This window comes from Solanum lycopersicum, chromosome 4 (assembly GCF_036512215.1).
Source record: "Solanum lycopersicum chromosome 4, SLM_r2.1".
Lineage (NCBI taxonomy): Eukaryota > Viridiplantae > Streptophyta > Magnoliopsida > Solanales > Solanaceae > Solanum > Solanum lycopersicum.
The window spans coordinates 23,318,318-23,339,050 of record NC_090803.1 but is presented as its reverse complement, the minus strand read 5'-3'; positions in this window follow the sequence as shown (position 1 = coordinate 23,339,050).

Below are 20,733 nucleotides of genomic sequence, written 5' to 3'. Positions count from 1 at the left end.
TCCTTGATGAGGACTTAGACTAGGAGTTAGCATACATCATTGCATCATAGGTAGAGGAAATACAAAAAATTAGAACTTCTACATAGTGAAGTATATCTAGACTTCTCGTTATCATATATGAAGTTTACATAGACTTCTCATTTATGAAGTGTACATAGACTTCTCAATTAGCAACATAGTCAATTCATATGTAGTAGTCTAATATTTGTCTCACACATAAACCATCTATGTAGAAGTATAAGATTCGAGCATAGCCCTTACACTATTATAATATGCCACATATATTATTACAACAAAGTCTCAAAGATAAGAAAAGAACAATTGTCTTAGAGATAGTCAATATCATATCTAGAGTAGAAAATGGCATTTTTCTCGGACTTGAGGACTCATCAATAACTTGGAAAAAGTTCCAAGTCTTCCTTCAAAGTGGCCTTGAAACCTTCAAAGGCCCGAACCTACATAATTGTAGAAATATAAAGAATATGGGTTAGTACAAACCACATGTACTAAGTATGGAAACATATGCAAGTAAAACTATTGAAATCATTATTAAAGGGACATTTTGTTCAAAACCATGCTAAGTCACTTTGAAAGCCTTTATGCACATACAAGAGCATATACAAGTCAATAATCACAATAACATCAAGACATGTTCATATCCAACATAACACCAACATCATCATGAAGTCATATCAATATCTCATATCATAGAGTTCATGAAATCAAAGCATACAAGACCCTTACTCACAATCCCCTCCTAAGACTACAAGTGCAATGCTCATGTGAAGCCACATAACCCTACATAATCAAGTAAACTAGAAAAGAACCATAAGCAATGTCTATATTTCATATAACATCATATCATGCATACTCATCATCATATATAGCAACTTAGATCAATATCATGTTCATCAAATGAAGTCAATGTCATATAATATCAACATCATATAAAGTCAACATATGCATTTCTTTCATAACATAAGTACATAAGATCATCCTCCTAGGACTCCCCTAAAGGTCAACTTGCGCAATGTACAGGTAAAGTCCCATACTCCTACATATACTAAGTAGAACCCCTTAAGTCACCCAAGTTAGTGTTTGTTTTATTAATTTCACTCATTCATTTTACTTTCTGGAACAATCGCCTTAACCGACAATAGACCATGTGAGCTAAACATGGAATCCGTTGTCATGAAACCCTACACCAAAAAAAGGTGCTCTACTTGCAAAGGTAGAACCAAACATGAACATAGCGTCCTAGGTAGATCCACTAGCTAGTTTTGCCGTGGGGGAACATAGTTAAGGAACTAGGATATATGTATTAGAAACCCTCTTTATGCGCATTTGCATTATCGCTTCCATCCCATGACAACCATTGTGAACCTACCTTCCCTCATTGGGAAAGGACACCTCTTATATCTAGTTTGCTCGGTGCTAAGCTAAAGTCCCTTTTTGAAATGTCATTTAGTCATCCTTGAACATTAGTTAACAATATAGGCCTTAGGGAATAACCCTTGTATAATCATGATCATAGCTCTATAGGTATAGAATGAGAAATTCCTTTCATTACAACACTTCATTAGTGTGATCATCACATCATAGTTATATCATAATAAGTCACACAAGAGAATCATATTCATCCTTGAATGATCATTCCCCTATCAAGATCTCACAATTCAACATACTCATTACATGCCATCATATTCATCATATCATCATCTTCCTATTCTATTCACATATCATACTTAAATTGAAATCATTAGCAAGAATAAACCATCATTACATCAATAAAGTTTTCATAGCCTTTGTGAATCTTACCAACACCTTCCAATAATCACCTACAATATTTCATCGTCAATCCCACAATATTTATCCATCAATTCACTCAACATCATCATGTAATAGTAAATTATACAATAACTAAATCAATTTCATCACCCCTAATCACAATCAAACTAATTCATAACCTAGGGTTAGGGAGAAGGGACAATCATGGATCCTTTTAGAGAACTAGGTCAAAACCTAAGGAATATAACAATTAATCAATAAGAAATCATAATATATAAATAATAATCAATAAAATACAATATTAAATCAATTTGAAAAGTAACCCATGAAATTGGATGAAAATCATGATTTTAGACATCTTTGGAAACTAATTTTGAAGAGCCTCTTGGAGAAAGAGATCCCAGGAGTGAATAGCTTCCATAACATAAGATGCCTTGAAGAATGAGGAATAAAACTTGAATCTTAAATCCCTAATGAATATTGGACCTTGGTCTTCAATGGGGTCTTTAGGTAGTAAGAGAAAGTAGGGAGAAGTTGGAGAGATTTGGGTTTGGGAAATAATGAAGTGATGAGTTAGTTTAATGACTTATAACTCATTTATAGTTCCCAAATAACTCAATTAATCACCCCTTAACCCCCAATTGATTAATTGACTAATTACCCTAAGCTTAACCGAAATTAGACAGTGAAGTCAAAGCCCAAACGACGACTTCGTCGGCGGGGCGTAGTCCAAACCACGAACCGTCCTGGCCATTCGTGGTTTGGATCTAAGACCTCCTTTTTGATACATTTTGGAATATGTATAGGTCCCCACCCACGAGCACCATTGATGGGCCATTGTTCCATCGACGGCTCATCATTTGGTTCTGTCAATGGCACACTGCCATTTGACAGTTTTAAGGTCCAAATGTAGGGTTCTCTTCAAGGAACCTTAGGGTCGTCCTTGGGGAGTCTTACCCAAATTTTTTGACCCTAAACACGTCTTAACATGTATTTTTTAACTTTTTACCAAATTTGACTTAATTCGGACTATTAAACCCCCATGAAATACACCAAGGTACACTAGTTCATTTTTCACAAATCTCCGTACGTCATGGTCGCCTCTTGATGTTTTGACTCTAAAATTTCCTAATTGAGTTTATTAACTTTTTCAAGCTTAGAAAAACTATTTTAAGTCTTAGTTCATCAAGTGAGTCTCTAGACTATGTCATTGAAATTCGAAAGTGTTATATTTATTTCCTATTTCATTTTAGGGATTTATTTGGGGTAAAAAAAAGTTCAAGTTCAGCTTATAAAAGTTATATTTTGCTTATGGCTTGGAGAAAAGAGAAGAGAAGAAGGAAAAGGGGTAAATATCAAGGATTCTCCAAGAATGCTAAGGAATTTCTGGGGAATTCGTCGGAGATGATCCCTATCAAGGTATGTGAGATCTTTCGTATTGGATTAATTCATCCACATACCAAATTTGTTTCAATTCAGTGGGTTTAGAATTGCTTACATGTTAAGAAGTGAATTTTGATTAATCTTGTCAAACCCCTATTGGTTGAGTTGTTTGAATGCCCATTGATGTTGACTAGTATCTCAGAGCTGTTTTTTGAGTTAGATCATTTGGGTATTGGAGGTATTAAGGATTTTAAGTGTTTGGGAGAAGAACACTAGGGGTTTAGAGGATTTGTGATCACAAAACGAGTTGAAAAATTGGTCAGACTCACCTTGACAGGGCCAAGCGCGTCACACCCCCATAGCGCCAGGAAGGCTAGGGCGGCGCGCTTACAGTGCACCCAAAATGAGACCCAGTCACTTAGGGCTGGCACGGCGCGTCCGAATCGGCGTTTTTCACCTAGTTTTCATAGTTTAGCCATTTTAAGTCCTTCTATGGTATACTAACACTCTGCAGTACATCAAATATTAATCAGGCTTCACAACCTAACATTTAGAGGAAGAAAAAGATAGCTTTGATCCAGTGATGAGTGAAATGGCTACATTGATGTTAAAGAAGTTCAAAAGATATTGGAAGTCTTACAGTGTGATCTTATCACTAGCCATTGTTCTTGATCCTCGATATAAGCTTAAATTTGTGAAATTTATTTTTGTAAAATTGATCTTGAGACGGTTGAAGAAAAGGTTTAAGTCGTTGAAGATAATTTGCATATTCTATTCAAAGAATACTATGTACCTTCGACCACAATGTCCTTGTCGGTGGAAACTAGTAATGAAATAAGGGATGAACTTGAGGAGTTTCGATACGTTTGATTATCAGTTGGGGTGTGGTAAAACTAAAACACAACAGGATTTGTATTTGGAGGAGCCCAATCTTGACCGTAAAGTACATTCAGACCTGGATGTACTTACCAATTGGAAGGAAAATAAACGAAGGTATCCCGAACTCTCATTGATGGCAAGGGATGTCTTGAGCATACCTATTACCACAGTAGCCTCTGAATCTACCTTTAGCATTGGAGGTCGTATTATTGGTAAATATTCAAGCTCTATTTTACCTGCAAATGCTGAGGCAAAGTTATGTACTAAAGATTGGCTTTGTGGTCAAGAAGGTAAATCATTCTACACATATTACATATTTTCTTTGTTTTGTTACAAGTTGGTGTTTCAGTAAATAATTTTCTTCCTTTTGTTTGTTTTCTTAAGGTTCCAATGAATCTGATTCTGATGATGATGAGATTGCGGTAGACCTTCAACCGTATTTTGATAGAATGCAAGGGAGCTTTATCGATTTTATGTAAGTTTCACTGTCTCTTAAACTATGTGCTCTGCTTCATTATAGAATTTAAGCTTACACTACACTCCCACTTTGGGCCCGTTTGGATGGGCTTAATTAAAGCAGCTTTAAAAAAGTACTTTTGAAAGTGCTGAAACTTATTTTTAAAATAAGCAGTTATGCGTTTGGATAAAAGTGCTGAAGTTAAAAAAAAGTTGTTGATGTGTTTGGCAAATAAGTGTTGATAAACAGCTTTTTAAATCAAAATGTCTGAAATATCCTTAAAAGCTGTTAACATGATAAAAGTTAATTAATTTATATTTTACAGCCATAAATAATTATATTTTGCTATCATTCACATATTTCTTTCACATCACAAATTATTTATAAGAGAAATATAAACTTATTATAGATTTTAAAATTATATAATTTGAATAGATTAAAGAACGATTTAAGATTTTATTTTAGTTTCATCCATAGGTAATAATAATTGTCTATCATTCACATATTTCTTTATTATCAAAAAATTTTTATAAGAGGAATATAAATTTTTATTTAAGTTATATGTGCAACTTATTTTACATTTTAATAATATATAATTTGAATAGATCACTTGAAAGATTTAAGATTTATTTTATTTTCATTCATTAGTAATAGTAATTGTCTATCATCCACACGTGAAAAGGGAAAAATAGAAGAAAGAGATGTTAGGGTTATGTGGGTAATTTGGAGATTGTATAAAAATATTAAGGGCAAAAAGATAAAAATGTGGTCAACTTAAAACAACTTATAAGCTGGAAAAAAAAAAGCAGCCCTACCCCAGCTTTTAACTTTTGGCTTAAAATAATTTTTTTTAACTTAAAATAAGTTAATTTGAGTATTGCCAAACCGCTAAATAAGTCAAAAACCAGTTTTTAAGTCAGTTTGACCAGCTTTTAAGCTGAGCCAAACAGGCTCATAGTCTGATGGATGTAGTTTGACAGTTTCAACACTATAATTCCCCTATAAACTAAGTTTTTTTACTCAAATGTTGCAACTCTAGTTGGTTTTCTCTTCTCTTTAGCTCTATTTGTGTAAGGTTGTTCTTACTAATACTAGTATAGAAGGCATTCAAGCTGGAATCCTGTTCGATTATGTCCTGGACTAGTTCTATTACCTATATCTTTCTGCATACCAAAATGATCAGTACCGAACTCACCTGCTAACACCAACCTTTCCATTGTTGTTGGATACTGAACCTTCTCTTCTGATGAATTTTCAGAATGGTTTTCAGAAGCTGAAGTGACAAACTCAGCTGCTTTCGTATCAATGTATTTACTTTTAAAATTTGTTTTACCTTGTGCAGAAAGTCCAAATGCAGTGTTGAGGAAGTGGAAACACTGCGGAGATGAAGAAAGAAGCTGCAAGATCGACTATAATAACATTTGACTTATGTTTTTCCGCTTATTATATTCAAACATGTGTTTTTATGCAGTAAATGAATTTTTTAGAGAGTGTTTGTTGTAAATACTTTTTTGGTTACATTTCAATGAAGTCCAATGGAGATTGTTGTTTATTAGTAATTTGGAGCTATCAAAGTTTTCTGTGTATGAGGTGTTTTTGTGTATTTATGCTAGTGTGTTGAAAATAAAGAAATTGGTGCAATTGTAGTAGTTTGTGTAAGTTGCTGTCTATACATTTTTCTTTTGTATTTTACTTTATACTTGTACTTTGCTAAGTGATTTTCTTAACTTTAGGGACCATTTTAATCAACTAAAGTATGCAGATTAGATGCAATATCTATGGAGTTGAAACATAGTTATGAAACTGTTCAGCTCATTTCCTTGGAGATGAGAGAAGTTAAGGGGAATCAATACAGAAGTAAAGGAAAATCAATGCTTCTTAAATGGGTATAACTAGTATTTTACCCGACCCATATTTTACCCATATTAAAATGGGCGGGTTGTATTGTTACCCATTTTTCCTCAGCCCATTTTCAACCCGCCAAATTTTATCCAACCCACCCATTTGCCACCACTATTGACGCTGGAGCTACCTTAGCAATTGTTCCAATTACGTAGAATTTTGCTTATCGAGAAATATACAATATGATCAAGAAATGGATATGTACGATTGGAGTAAAAAAATGTTTGTTTTGTTTTGTCACATCGTAGAGTATAGCTCAATTCTCGAAGCAGAATATAACTTAATTAATAGAGTTTGAACCCACATCATTGACCGCTAGGCTTAACCTTTGAGTGCGTTAATTTCTCAAGGCTAACGAGTGCTTTTGTAGGAGAATTCAGTCATGAAAGGCATATCATATGCCTTACAGGATAGTAATATATCAGCTTAAAATGATTACATATAAACAGGGCATTTTCCCAAAAGAGAGATGGATCAGTTTAATACATATACATGTAAACATACTATTGACCCAAAAGATATATTGACCAGTTTCTGGAGCTGATAATATAACAAAAACATGCCATTTTACTTACTTCATATGCAGATCGCTTCACCTCACAGCCAGATATTGCACAAAATGACAGCTCCTGACATCTACTCCATATAGTTAGAGGTGAAGCATATCAGAATGAGCCTTCATTCCCTATTTGGTGTTAGCTCTTCTCCTTCTGGCACTAAAGTTTGCATCAGCTGCGGACAGTTTAACATGGTCAACATACAACATCCAAGTGAAGGAAGGAGATTACAGCAAAAAACGCTACTAATGAATATTCCAAATTCATATACTTAACACTATGTTAACGTTACGATACCTTCCAATCATTGTAATCATATCTCAGGATAAACTGGTGGCGTACAGATCCACGATGTGTAATGCTCCGCGGAACTGGAGAATTGATTCATCATATTACAATTCGAGAGGAATCAGCGTTAAGGTACAACTGAACAGACAGAATTAAATTCAATGATCATATAGGTGAAATAACTCGTGAGACAATGTCATAGTAGAATATCTCATCCAGAATGGCAGAGTGGATTTACCCATCTTGCAAGCGAAACGAGAACCAGTTTCATCAGCGGAGATTGAAGCCTGCCCATCGTGTACTAAAAAAAGAAAGTGCAAACAAATTCTCGACAGTATGAGCAAAGGAATTTCTCCTTAAAAAGAGTTCGTCAAGCATGACACTTTCATTCTCCTTTAAGAGCTCCGATATGTTTGACATATTCTTGCTAGCATCAGGTTTTTCCTCGACAATTTCACCAGCAACCTATTAAAAAAACTCTGCAAATAGAAGATCATTTACCTAAATGCATATGGAAGCTGTAATCTCCGAAGAAAATTACGAGTCCTTACCAATTTTGGCCAAGTAAGGTAGACCTTTCTCGGAGGCATTTTCCTGAACCACAATCTCTTTTGGATAAGAATGATTAACTAGAAGCTGCCTCCTTGGCTTAAATTCAGTTTTCACAACTCCAAGCCTGACAACGAGTCGAAAGCACTCAACAGATATTACAATATTTTTCTTTGTTCTCTTTAAATAAAGAAATGAAAATCTTACATTGTCTTGCAACCTTGGCCTTCCATAAACACGAGTGAAGCATCAGCTCCAATCTTTTCCCAATTCACAGCTTTTAGTGACTTCCCAGTGATGAAATGTTCCATTGCATTCTTTGAAAGTCCTTTTCGTAAACTATAGACTTGAAGCAACCAAGAGATGAATATAGAAGGTGAGATACTAGAATTGGCACGTGATTTGAGAGATTCCACAACAGTATTGGTAAGTCCGAGCAAGGCCTCTGCATCCGCCACTTGCTCTCTTGGCCTCTTAACTGAAAAACCATACATACATTATACCGTGCGAGAAAAGCAGGGGAAAATACATAACAATTGTTGCAGCAAATTTCACGAGCGATTGACATTAATATGAAATCACATTTTTAGTATGAAGTGGAGCTCACCTTGGAGAGCACAAAAAAAAACAAAAATTGTAACTTATCGAAGAACAGAAATCGTACCCGATTTTGAAACAACATCAAGAGTAGGATAATGAAAATGAGACGAGATCGCCTATTTCATATATCCAAATTGTTCTTTACATATACATATAAGGAAAAAACACTTTTCACACAGATGATATCTATATCAAAACCAAAAGTTCCAAGAAAAAATCCTTTCTTTCTTAAACTTCATGTCCGAATCAAGGAAAAGGAATGGATGCTACGAATGCTCTTTTTTCCCTAATTCATTTTGTTTGAGAAGCTGTGACCGGAACTTCTTTCGCTTTGAACGTGCATCACATAAATTAGGACCTAAAAAGTACATGAATATACACACATGCATGCATATATAAAAGGTCAACACTAAGCTCCCAGACCAAGAGAAGAATTGAACCACAAAGGTCCTTCCACAGCTCAAACTCATGACTCACGTAACAACTTTACCGGTTACAACAAAGTCACATATATAAGAAAGCTAATAAAATATACCATTGAGATATAAGTCATGAACACTATTCAACACAATGTTGAACTTCTTTGATCCTGCAGCTCCAAGTTCACATCTTGTCTCTGCATTTCAAGAAAACCCCAGAAACCAAAAAAATTAAATTGTAGCAAAATCAACGGCATAAAAAGTGTAATTTTTTTTTTACAAATACCATCAACAATGGTACTAATAAGAGAGTATTGTAATCGAACACTACGACTAAGTGAATCAGGCTGATTAATAAAGCCATTGATCTCATTAAAAGCTTCAAGATTTTTTAGCCTTCGTGACAAATCATTTATTCTACTAATTATTTCTTCATCTTCTAATTTAATCTTCTTAGCTCTAGTTGTTAGAGTCATAGCTTCTTCTTTTTCTTCTATGGAATACTTTTGAAAGTTGAAATAGTGAGAAAAAGAAATGGATTTTACTTTACTTGCATTGAGAAATGTGGAGAGTATGAGAAGGTGAATAGGCTAATTATTAGTACTACTAGTAGGTGAATAGGCTAATAGGATATTGGAATAGAAATGTGAAAAGACTTGCTTCATGTCTCGTATGTAAGCTTTATAATTTCACTATTTTAGTTTGGAAAAATTTGTAAATTAGTTACAATTCTTAATTTAATTAGTAAAAATATTTATATTTTAGAATAATTATTAAAAATATTAAAGTATCAATATTTTATAAAGTAATTTGTACTTAAATTTTACTTCTCAAAACAATTCAACATTGAATCATATTTTATATCCATTATCTATTTGTACTTTTTCATATGTTTGAGTATCATTAAATTTATTTTTCATTTTTAACTTTTCAATTTTTTTATCTTTCATCAATTTTTCAGTTTTTTCCATCTCCATCATTCACTTTTCTCCTTTTTTTTCTTTCATCAATATTTCATTGTTGAGAAAAAATTAATCATTCATATTTATAACAATTAATTTAGATCTATCAATTAATCAAGAAATCTCTCAATTGATAAAAGTATTTTTGAATTCATCATTTATGTTGCGAGATTTTTTTTTCAAAATCACACATTATGTTGAATTTTTGGATTGTATGTATTGAGGATTATCCATCATTTTTTTAAAATTTTATGTGAATTTGTTAACATACTCATCAAATATTTATGTTTTTCAAATTTTTAGTATTTAACATAATTTTTATCGATTTTTTTAATTTTTTTTTTCAAATTTAGTAGAATCTACATTAGCATTTAGATATTGAGTTATTTCGAAAAGTATTTTGAATGTTCTGTAGTTTGTACTCAAATTTGTTTTATAAAGTGATAATGTAAATACAAAATATGTATTTTGATTATTTAAAATTGTGAATGAATACAAAATCAAAGATAAATTAGTTGGTATAAACATATAATGAGCAAAATAAAATATAAAACTATTTGACTGATGCAATTAGGATGAATACATATATGATGAATACATAAATAAACTGTATTTTGACTATTTATAGTTGAGAATGAATACGAAATCAAAACATAAATACAAAACTTTATGGTATACATTAGGACGAATACGAAATCAAATCTAAATACAAACTTTTGTGGTATCAAATCTAAATACAAACTATTTGGTATACAAAGTGATATTGGAAGTAAGCAAAATAAAATACATATGTAAGGGCCTGTTTGGATGGGCTTAGCAAAAACCGCTTTAAAAAAAGTATTTTTGAAAGTGCTGAAACTTATTTTAAAATAAACAGTTATGCGTTTGGATAAAAGTGTTGAAGTTGTTATGCCAAACGTGAAAAGAGAAAAATGGAAGAAAGAGATGCTAGGGTTATGTGGGTAATTTGGAGATTGTAGAAAAATATTAAAGGCAAAAAGATAAAAATGTGGTCAACCTAAAATAGCTTATAAGCTAAAAAAAAATATTCCTACCTCAGCTTTTAAATTTTGGCTTAAAATAATTTTTTTTAACTTTAAATAAGTTATTTTGAGTAATGCCAAACAACTGAATAAGTCAAAAACCAGTTTTTGTCAGTTTGACCAGCTTTTAAGCTGAGCCAAACAGGCTCTAAGATGGATTAATTCCTATATCATGAATACGTGAGAATTGTATTTTTTATACTGAAAAATCTATTAAAAGAGTATACATAAACTTCATGACATTAACATAATAGTCAAATAACTTCTAAAATTTCAAACATTTTTAAAGATAAATTATAATTTCATAACGTCAAAATGATGTCTTAGTAGAATAAACTGCTTCAAATATGATAATGTATGATAAATAAACGTGTTTAAAAATAAAAAAATTAAGAAAATTGAATATTGAATTTTTTGAGCAATGTTAATAGGCGTGCTTTTTAAAACATGGTGAAAGAAGAAGAAAGAGGTGGAAGTTGTTGCATTTTGATAAATTGTCAATTAATCAATTCTTTGTTTTTGAATTTTTGTAACATAAGATTTTTAAGCAATTGTTTCTTTTTAGTATTTTCTCCTCTCCATAATTTCTCCTTTCTGTTTTAACAATTGTTCCTTTTTTGACATTTTTATTAAATATTGAAAGTATTGACAATGAGTCCTATTAAATGTCAAAATATTGACATTTTGAAAAAAAAAATCTTTTAGTTACTCCTTCATTATAATTATTAGCCATGTCGTTGGAATTTCGAGAGTCCATTAAAAAATATTTATTAAGTTAGTAATTTTTTTATGTCTTTTAAATAATTTAAGTGTTATGATTTATACTATAGTATTTTACATAGTTTTAAATATATAAATTTTATTTTTAAAAAGTTAACTTTCTGTTGTTTAAATTTATAGTTAAATTTGAGAAGATTGAATCTCGAAATTCTTATGGTGGTATATAGATCTAGACGGATGGAATAACTTGTTTGTCCTTCTGAAATCTAATTTATATGGAAAGTACTTCTCGTGTTTCGATTTGTTTATCTTGTCTTTTTTTTGTTTATTTAAAAGAAGATTCTACTTTTTTTTAATTTAAAAACTTGTTAACTTCATCATCTCACATAGAATATTTAAGATCATGACATTAAATATCATACGAAAATTTTTACCCAAACAAAGATTTTTGATTTATTTTAGAATGTAAATTTTTTTTAAAAAAATCCTTAAACTCTGTGTCACAACCCAAATCCGGGCCGCGACTGGCACCCACACTTACCCTCCTATGTGAGCGAACCAACCAATCTAAACCTTAACATCCAATATAATATAAACAGAAAGTAATGCGGAAGACTTAAACACATAAATAAAATCAATAACTATTATTATCCCCAAAATCTGGAAGTCATCACCACAAGAACATCTACGATCAAATGACTAAACTAAGAGTATTCTAAAAGCTAAAAATACATAAGAAGCTAGTCCATGCCGGAAGTTCAAGGCATCAAGACTTGAAGAAGAAGATCCAATCCAAGCTAGAAGCATTAGCTCACCCTGAATTTCCGGTGTAGTAAGACTGACTTGAATTACTGTTGAGTCGAAGGCGACGGCACGTTTGCTGCACTCCACAAATAAACAAGAAGAAAACATAAAAGTAGGGGTCAGTACAAAACACGGGTACTGAGTAGATATCATCGGCCAACTCAAAATAGAAAACAGTATATATCAGATAATATCATAAAATCAACTAATATCCTTAGCATGCAACATTTACAATTACCATAGCCCTTGGTTACAACACCAAGCTCATCAATGAGGACTCACGCCTCCTCATCATACTCATTTGGGAATTAGGTTCATTAGATTGAATATATTAACATCTTTCAAGATTCTTTATCTTTATTCCCCTCGTGTCGGTACGTGACACTCCGATCCTCATATACTATCCTGGTACTGGAACGTGGCACCCGATCCATATTTTATCCTGGTATCAGAACGTGACACCCGATCCATATTCTATCCTGGTACCGGAACGTGGCACCCGATCCATATTCTATCCTAGTGGCGGAACGTGACACCCGATCCATATTCTATCCTGGTACCAGAACGTGGCACGTGATCCATATTCTATCCTGGTGTCGGAACGTGACACTCCGATCCTCATATACTATCCTGGTACCGGAACGCGGCATCCGATCCATATTCTATCCTGGTGTCCGAACGTGACACTCCGATCCTCATATACTATCCTGGTACCGGAACGTGGCACCCAATCCCCTAATCTCACTACTTTCATTCATCAAGCCTTCTTTTATACCAAGGCATCATCATTAACAAAGTAAATTAGGGTTTCTTTTCAAGATTTGGGATTCAATAGCTTCATCATGCTTATTTATTCATAATTACATAATCACATCATTCATGCAAGCATACAATTAAGTATATAGAAGGTTCACAATACTACTAACACATATCATTCGCTATTAAGAGTTTACTACGAATAGCATGAAAACCACAACCTATCTCCACCGAAGATTAGTGATCAAGCAAGCAAATTTTCTCTAAAGCTTTGTGTTTCCCCTTCTCGATCGTCTCTCTCTCTATCGATTCCCTTCTCTCTCTTTCTGTTCTTTTCTTTTTCTTATTCCAACCCTCTTTCTTTTACCCTAATTAGTATATAATTAAGAATAAAAGATGGCAATAATGCCCCACTAATTAACTTAAGGTTACCTCTTTTAACCCCCAAGTAATTAGACTTATTAACATTAACCCACTAACTTTATAATTAAGGCAAGAATAGTCAAAAACGTCCCTTAAAACGTATCAAGAAATCCGACCCAGACTGGGATTGCGCAGTCTGTGACGGCCCGTCGCGCCTGCGACGGTCCGTCCTGCTGCCCGTCACAGAGTTCAGAGACTCAATTTCTCTGAAGGGTCTGTGACGGACCGTTACACCTGTGACGGTCCGTCCTTCCATTCCGTCACGAAGTTCAGAGAGTTGATTTTCAGTATCCGATTTCAGATTTTCTAAGTGTTTTGAAACGAGACCCTGCGACGGTCCGTCGTGGGGTCCATCGTTTCTGCCAGTTTCTCCAAAATTGAAGTCTGCTGCTCAAAACGATTAAAAAGGTCGTTACAATTGATACCAATTTACCCATCGTTCGTCCCCGAACGATCACAAGAAGGAAAACAAGGGCGAAAAGGAGTACCTGAATCTGTAAACAGATGTGGGTATCTTTCTCGCATATCTGCCTCCTTCTCCCAAGTTGCTTCTTCAACCGGCCGATTCTTCCATTGCACCTTGATAGATGCAATCTCCCTTGATCTCAACTTGCGAATTTCCCTATCTAGAATGGCAACAGGTTCCTCCTCATAAAACAAATTCTCGTCAAGCAGAACTGAATCCCAAAGGATAATGTAGTTTCCATCCCCATGGTATCTTTTCAACATCGACACATGGAATACCGGATGTACTCCGGACAGCCCTGGAGGCAAGGCTAACTCATAAGCCACCTCCCCTACTCGCTTAAGTACTTCAAATGGTCCAATGTACCTTGGGCTTAGGTTACCTCTTTTACCAAACCGCATCACCCCTTTCATGGGCGAAACCTTCAGCAAGACTCGTTCACCCTCCATAAACTCCAAGTCTCTAACCTTCCGATCTGCATACTCCTTCTGTCTACTTTGTGCCGCTAGAAGCTTTTCTTGAATAGATTTCACTTTATCTAACGATTCCCTCAGAAGGTCAGTACCCCAAGGTCTAACTTCAAATGCATCAAACCACCCAATGGGAGACCTACATCTTCTCCCATATAGTGCCTCAAATGGGGCCATATCAATGCTTGAGTGATAGCTATTATTGTATGAAAATTCCGATAAGGGTAAGAAATTATCTCAATGGCCACCAAACTCTATCACACATGCGCGAAGCATATCCTCCAACACTTGAATCGTTCGCTCATACTGACCATCGGTCTGAGGATGGAACGCGGTACTAAGGTCCAACCTAGTACCCAATTCCGCATGCAGTGTTTTCCAAAACTTAGAAGTAAACTGCGTACCTCTATCTGATATAATGGAGAGTGGAACCCCATGCAATCGCACCACTTCCGAGATGTAAAGTTTGGCTAACTTCTCTGCATTGTAAGTCACCTTGACCGGAATGAAATGAGCAGACTTAGTTAACCTATCAACAATCACCCAGATGGAATCGTACTTACCCATCGTCTTTGGAAGACCAACCATGAAGTCCATTGCGATTCTCTCCCATTTCCATTCTAGAATGGGCATTCTTTGAAGTGTTCCTCCGGGCCTTTGGTGTTCATACTTTACTTGTTGACAGTTTGGACATTTGGCAATAAATTCCACAATGTCACGCTTCATTCTACTCCACCAAAAGTGTTGCTTTAGGTCACGGTACATCTTGGTTGCACCCGGATGTATCGAATACCTTGAACTATGAGCCTCTGTCAGAATAGTGTTGATCAAATCATCAACACGGGGCACACATACCCTTCCCTTGATTCTCAGAACACCTTCCTCATCGATTTGTGCTTCCTTAGACTCTCCTCGCAATACCTTATCTTGGATTCTTCTTAGTTTCTCATCATCAAACTGTTTTCCCTTAATCTTGTCAAGAAAGGAAGATCTTGCCTCCACACAAGCCAACAATCCTCCCTTCTCATTTACTTCTAATCTCATCAAGTCGTTAGCTAGAGTCTGAACCTCCCTAGCTAATGGGCGTCTAGAGGCTTGCAAGTGAGCTAGACTTCCCATGCTTCCCGCCTTTCTACTTAAAGCATCCGCTACAACATTCGCCTTTCCCGGATGATACAAGATAGTGATATCGTAGTCCTTTAGTAGCTCCATCCATCTCCTTTGTCTCAAGTTCAAATCCTTCTGAGTAAAGACATACTGAAGGCTACGATGATCCGTGTAGACCTCACACTTAAAGAACTTGGCATAAAACTTTTTCTCCCTCAACATTTCCAATACCATTCTCAAATGCTCCTCATGTTCTTTTTTGCTCTTTGAGTATATCAGTATATCATCAATAAGTACGATCACGAAGAGGTCCAAATATGGCTTAAAAATCCCTTTCATCAAGCTCATGAACGCAGCAGGGGCATTCGTAAGACCAAAAGACATCACTACAAATTCGTAATGCCCATACCTCGTTCGAAAAGCAGTCTTTGGCACATCCGTTGCCCGTATTTTCAATTGATGATAACCGGATCTCAAGTCAATCTTAGAGAAGACACAAGCACCTTGTAACTGATCGAACAAGTCATCAATGCGAGGAAGAGGGTACTTGTTCTTTATGGTTACCTTGTTCAACTGCCGGTAGTTTATGCACATTCGAAAACTCCCATCCTTCTTCTTCACAAACAAAACCGGAGCACCCCAAGGGGATGCACTTGGTCTAATGAAGCCTTTGTTCAACAACTCTTGAAGTTGTGCCTTTAACTCTCTTAACTCCGCGGGAGCCATTCTATAAGGGGGTATAGAAATGGGGCGAGTACCCGGTTCAAGGTCAATACAGAAATCAATATCCCTATCTGGTGGCATACCAGGAAGATCTGCAGGGAACACATCCCGAAACTCACGGACCACCGAAACCGACTCAATCGAAGGTACTTCGGTAGTGTCATCCTTGAGATGTGCCAAGAAAGCTAAACACCCTTTACTAACCATTTTCTTAGCACGAAGAAGGGAGATGATACACACCGGATTGGAAGTGTAGTTACCCTCCCACACTAACGGATCTGTCCCAGGCTTGGCTAACGTCACCGTTTTAGCATTACAATCCAAGATCGCAAATTGCGGAGAAAGACAAGTCATACCCAGAATTACATCAAAATCATCCATTTCTAAGATAACCAAATCTACATAAGTGTTGCTCCCCACAAAGTTCACCAAACAGGACCTATATACCTTTTCAACTACCACAGACTCACCCACCGGAGTAGAAACACGAATAGGCATATCAAGTAATTCACAATGTAAATTTAGATCATTAGCAAATGAGGAAGATACATAAGAAAACGTGGATCCAGGATCAAACAATACAGAATCCATGCAATCACAAACCAGAAGATTACCTGTGATGACAACATCAGATGCCTCCGCTTCAGATCTCCCAGGGAAAGCGTAGCAATGGGCCCTCTCACCCGTCTGTCCGTTGCCCCTACCATGTTGTGATGTAGTGGCTACAGGTTGCCCATCACCTCGGTCGTTCTGGTGTCCACCATTACCTCGGCCACCACGTCCTCCAGAATAACGGCCTCTACCATGACCACCTCTACCTCTAACATTTGGAGGTCTGTAACTCTGTTTTGGACAATATCTCTTAATATGTCCAATCTCCCCACATCCATAGCACTCTCTGGATTCATGCATAGGTATTTCAGAGAAGTGTTGACCGGTCGGAGGTGGACCCCCAACTACAGTCTGTAGTGAAGACTGAATGGGTCGAACTGTGTAACCTCCGGAACCCTGTCCTCTAGAGTAAGAACCATTAAATTCACCTCCCTTTCGAAACCACTTTGATGTCGATGCCATAGTGAATTCATCTGGCTTCACTCCTTCCACCTCTACCACGAAATCTACCACTTCTTGGAAGGATTTTGCCGTAGCCGCTACCGGTAAGGCTGAAATCCACAACTCTGACCTCAACCTCTTCACAAAATGACAAATCCGCTCTTGTGGACTGAAACAAAGTTGGGTGGCATATCTGGATAGTGCACGGAACTTAGCCTCATATGCATTGACCGACATCCTACCTTGCTCTAGGCTCAAGAACTCATCCTTTTTCTTATCCCTCAACGTCCGGGGGATATACTTCTCCATAAACAAGTTAGAGAATGAGGCCCAAGTCATAGGTGGTGCCTCTATTGGTTGACACTCAATATGCGACCGCCACCACATTTTGGCGTTCCCTTGAAACTGATAAGTCACAAACTCCATACCAAACCGTTCTACTATACCCATCTTGTGTAGTATCTCGTGACAGTCAACCAGAAAATCATAAGCATCCTCCAATTCAGCACCCTTGAAGACCGGAGGTTTCAATTTCAAGAACTTACTGGAAAGTTCATGCTGATCATTTGTCATTATATGCCCAGTAGTCAGACGTGGAAATGTGCCTATGTCCAATGAGGCATCCATACGAGGAGCCATAGTGGCTGCATGTTGTACATCTGAAACCGGAGGTGTTGGCGCAGAAAACACTGGAGGTGCCTGACCTTGATCAGACAACCCACTGAGATAGGCGAGAACCTGATTGATCATCTCTGGGGTAGGTTGGGGTGGCAATCCCTCATTTTGCACTTGTTCATTTTCCCCATCCTCCCCTTCTCTTATTACTTCCTCAGTCGATGGAGGAGTCAATGCCCTAGTATCAGATGGGCTAGGTGCTCCTCCTCTTCCCCTAGAGGACGTCCTCCCACGACCTCTACCATGGCCTCTTGCCGCTGCTCTTCCTCGAGCTACAGCCCCAGTGGCTGGCTCAGACGCACCCTGTCCCACCGGTGCTTGTGTTGGTGTTGGCGTAGTCGTTGCTCTAGTTCTAACCATCTGCGAAAGAGAGTGAAGATGGTCAGATAGCAATTTGTATCACCTAGATACCAATTGGATTCAAGTAGTAGCACGAAAGAAAGAAAGAAAGAATGGAATTTTCCTAAAGTCTTATAGCCTCTCAAAGAAAAGTAAAGGCGTCCCCCTACCGTTCCTTAAGACTCTACTAGACTTGTTCTTGTGTGATGAGACCAACGAACCTAATGCTCTGATACCAAGTTTGTCACGACCCAAATCCGGGCCGCGACTGGCACCCACACTTACCCTCTTATGTGAGCGAACCAACCAATCTAAACCTTAACATTTCAATATAATATAAACAAAAAGTAATGCGGAAGACTTAAACTCATAAATAAAATCAATAACTATTATTATCCCCAAAATCTGGAAGTCATCACCACAAGAACATCTACGATCAAATGACTAAACTAAGAGTATTCTAAAAGCTAAAAATACATAAGAAGCTAGTCCATGCCGGAAGTTCAAGGCATCAAGACTTGAAGAAGAAGATCCAGTCCAAGCTAGAAGCATTAGCTCACCCTGAATTTCCGGTGTAGTAAGACTGGCTTGAATTACTGTTAAGTCAAAGGCGACGGCACGTTTGCTGCACTCCACAAATAAACAAGAAGAAAACATAAAAGTAGGGGTCAGTACAAAACACGGGTACTGAGTAGATATCATCGGCCAACTCAAAATAGAAAACAGTATATATCAGATAATATCATAAAATCAACTAATATCCTTAGCATGCAGCATTTACAATTACCATAGCCCTTGGTTACAACACCAAGCTCATCAATGAGGACTCACGCCTCCTAATCATACTCATTTGGGAATTAGGTTCATTAGATTGAATATATTAACATCTTTTAAGATTCTTTATCTTTATTCCCCTCGTGTCGGTACGTGACACTCCGATCCTCATATACTATCCTGGTACCGGAACGTGGCACCCAATCTATATTCTATCCTGGTGTCAGAACGTGACACCCGATCCATATTCTATCCTGGTACCGGAACGTGGCACCCGATCCATATTCTATCCTGGTGTCGGAACGTGACACCCGATCCGTATTCTATCCTGGTACCAGAACGTGGCACGCGATCCATATTCTATCCTAGTGTCGGAACGTGACACTTCGATCCTCATATACTATCCTGGTACCGGAACGTGGCACCCGATCCATATTCTATCCTAGTGTCGGAACGTGGCACTCCGATCCTCATATACTATCCTGGTACTGGAACGTGGCACCCGATCCCCTAATCTCACTACTTTCATTCATCAAGCCTTCTTTTATACCAAGGCATCATCATTAACAAAGTAGATTAGGGTTTCTTTTCAAGATTTGGGATTCAATAGCTTCATCATGCTTATTTATTCATAATTACATAATCACATCATTCATGCAAGCATACAATTAAGCATATAGAAGGTTCACAATACTACTAACACATATCATTCGCTATTAAGAGTTTACTACGAATAGCATGAAAACCATAACCTACCTCCACCGAAGATTAGTGATCAAGCAAGCAAATTTTCTCCAAAGCTTTGTGTTTCCCCTTCTCGATCGTCTCTCTCTCTATCGATTTCCTTCTCTCTCTTTCTGTTCTTTTCTTTTTCTTATTCCAACCCTCTTTCTTTTACCCTAATTAGTATATAATTAAGAATAAAAGATGGCAATAATGCCCCACTAATTAACTTAAGGTTACCTCTTTTAACCCCCAAGTAATTAGACTTATTAACATTAACCCACTAACTTTATAATTAAGGCAAGAATAGTCAAAAACGTCCCTTAAAACGTATCAAGAAATCCGACCCAGACTGGGATTGCGCAGTCTGTGACGGCCCGTCGCGCCTGCGACGGTCCGTCCTGCTGCCCGTCACAGAGTTCAGAGACTCAATTTCTCTGAAGGGTCTGTGACGGTCCGTTACACCTGTGACGGTCCGTCCTACCATTCCGTCACGAAGTTCAGAGAGTCAATTTTCAGTACCCGGTTTCAGATTTTCTAAGTGTTTTGAAACGAGACTCTGCGACGGTCCGTCGTGCCCATGACGGTCCGTCGTGGGGTCCGTCGTTTCTGCCAGTTTCTCCAAAATTGAAGTCTGCTGCTCAAAACGACTAAACAGGTCGTTACACTCTGTGTCAAGTCAAATAGCATCATATAAATTTTGAAATATAGAGAAAAAAAACTAGAAAATATAACCGCACTATGCATTAATCAATTTAGAATTTTTTAAAAAATACATTTCTTGTCAAACAAATATGATAAAACTTTTTAGAGGAAAATCTCAAAAGTGTCCTCCATATTTGAATTTAGAATCAAAATAATCCTTGTCTTTTT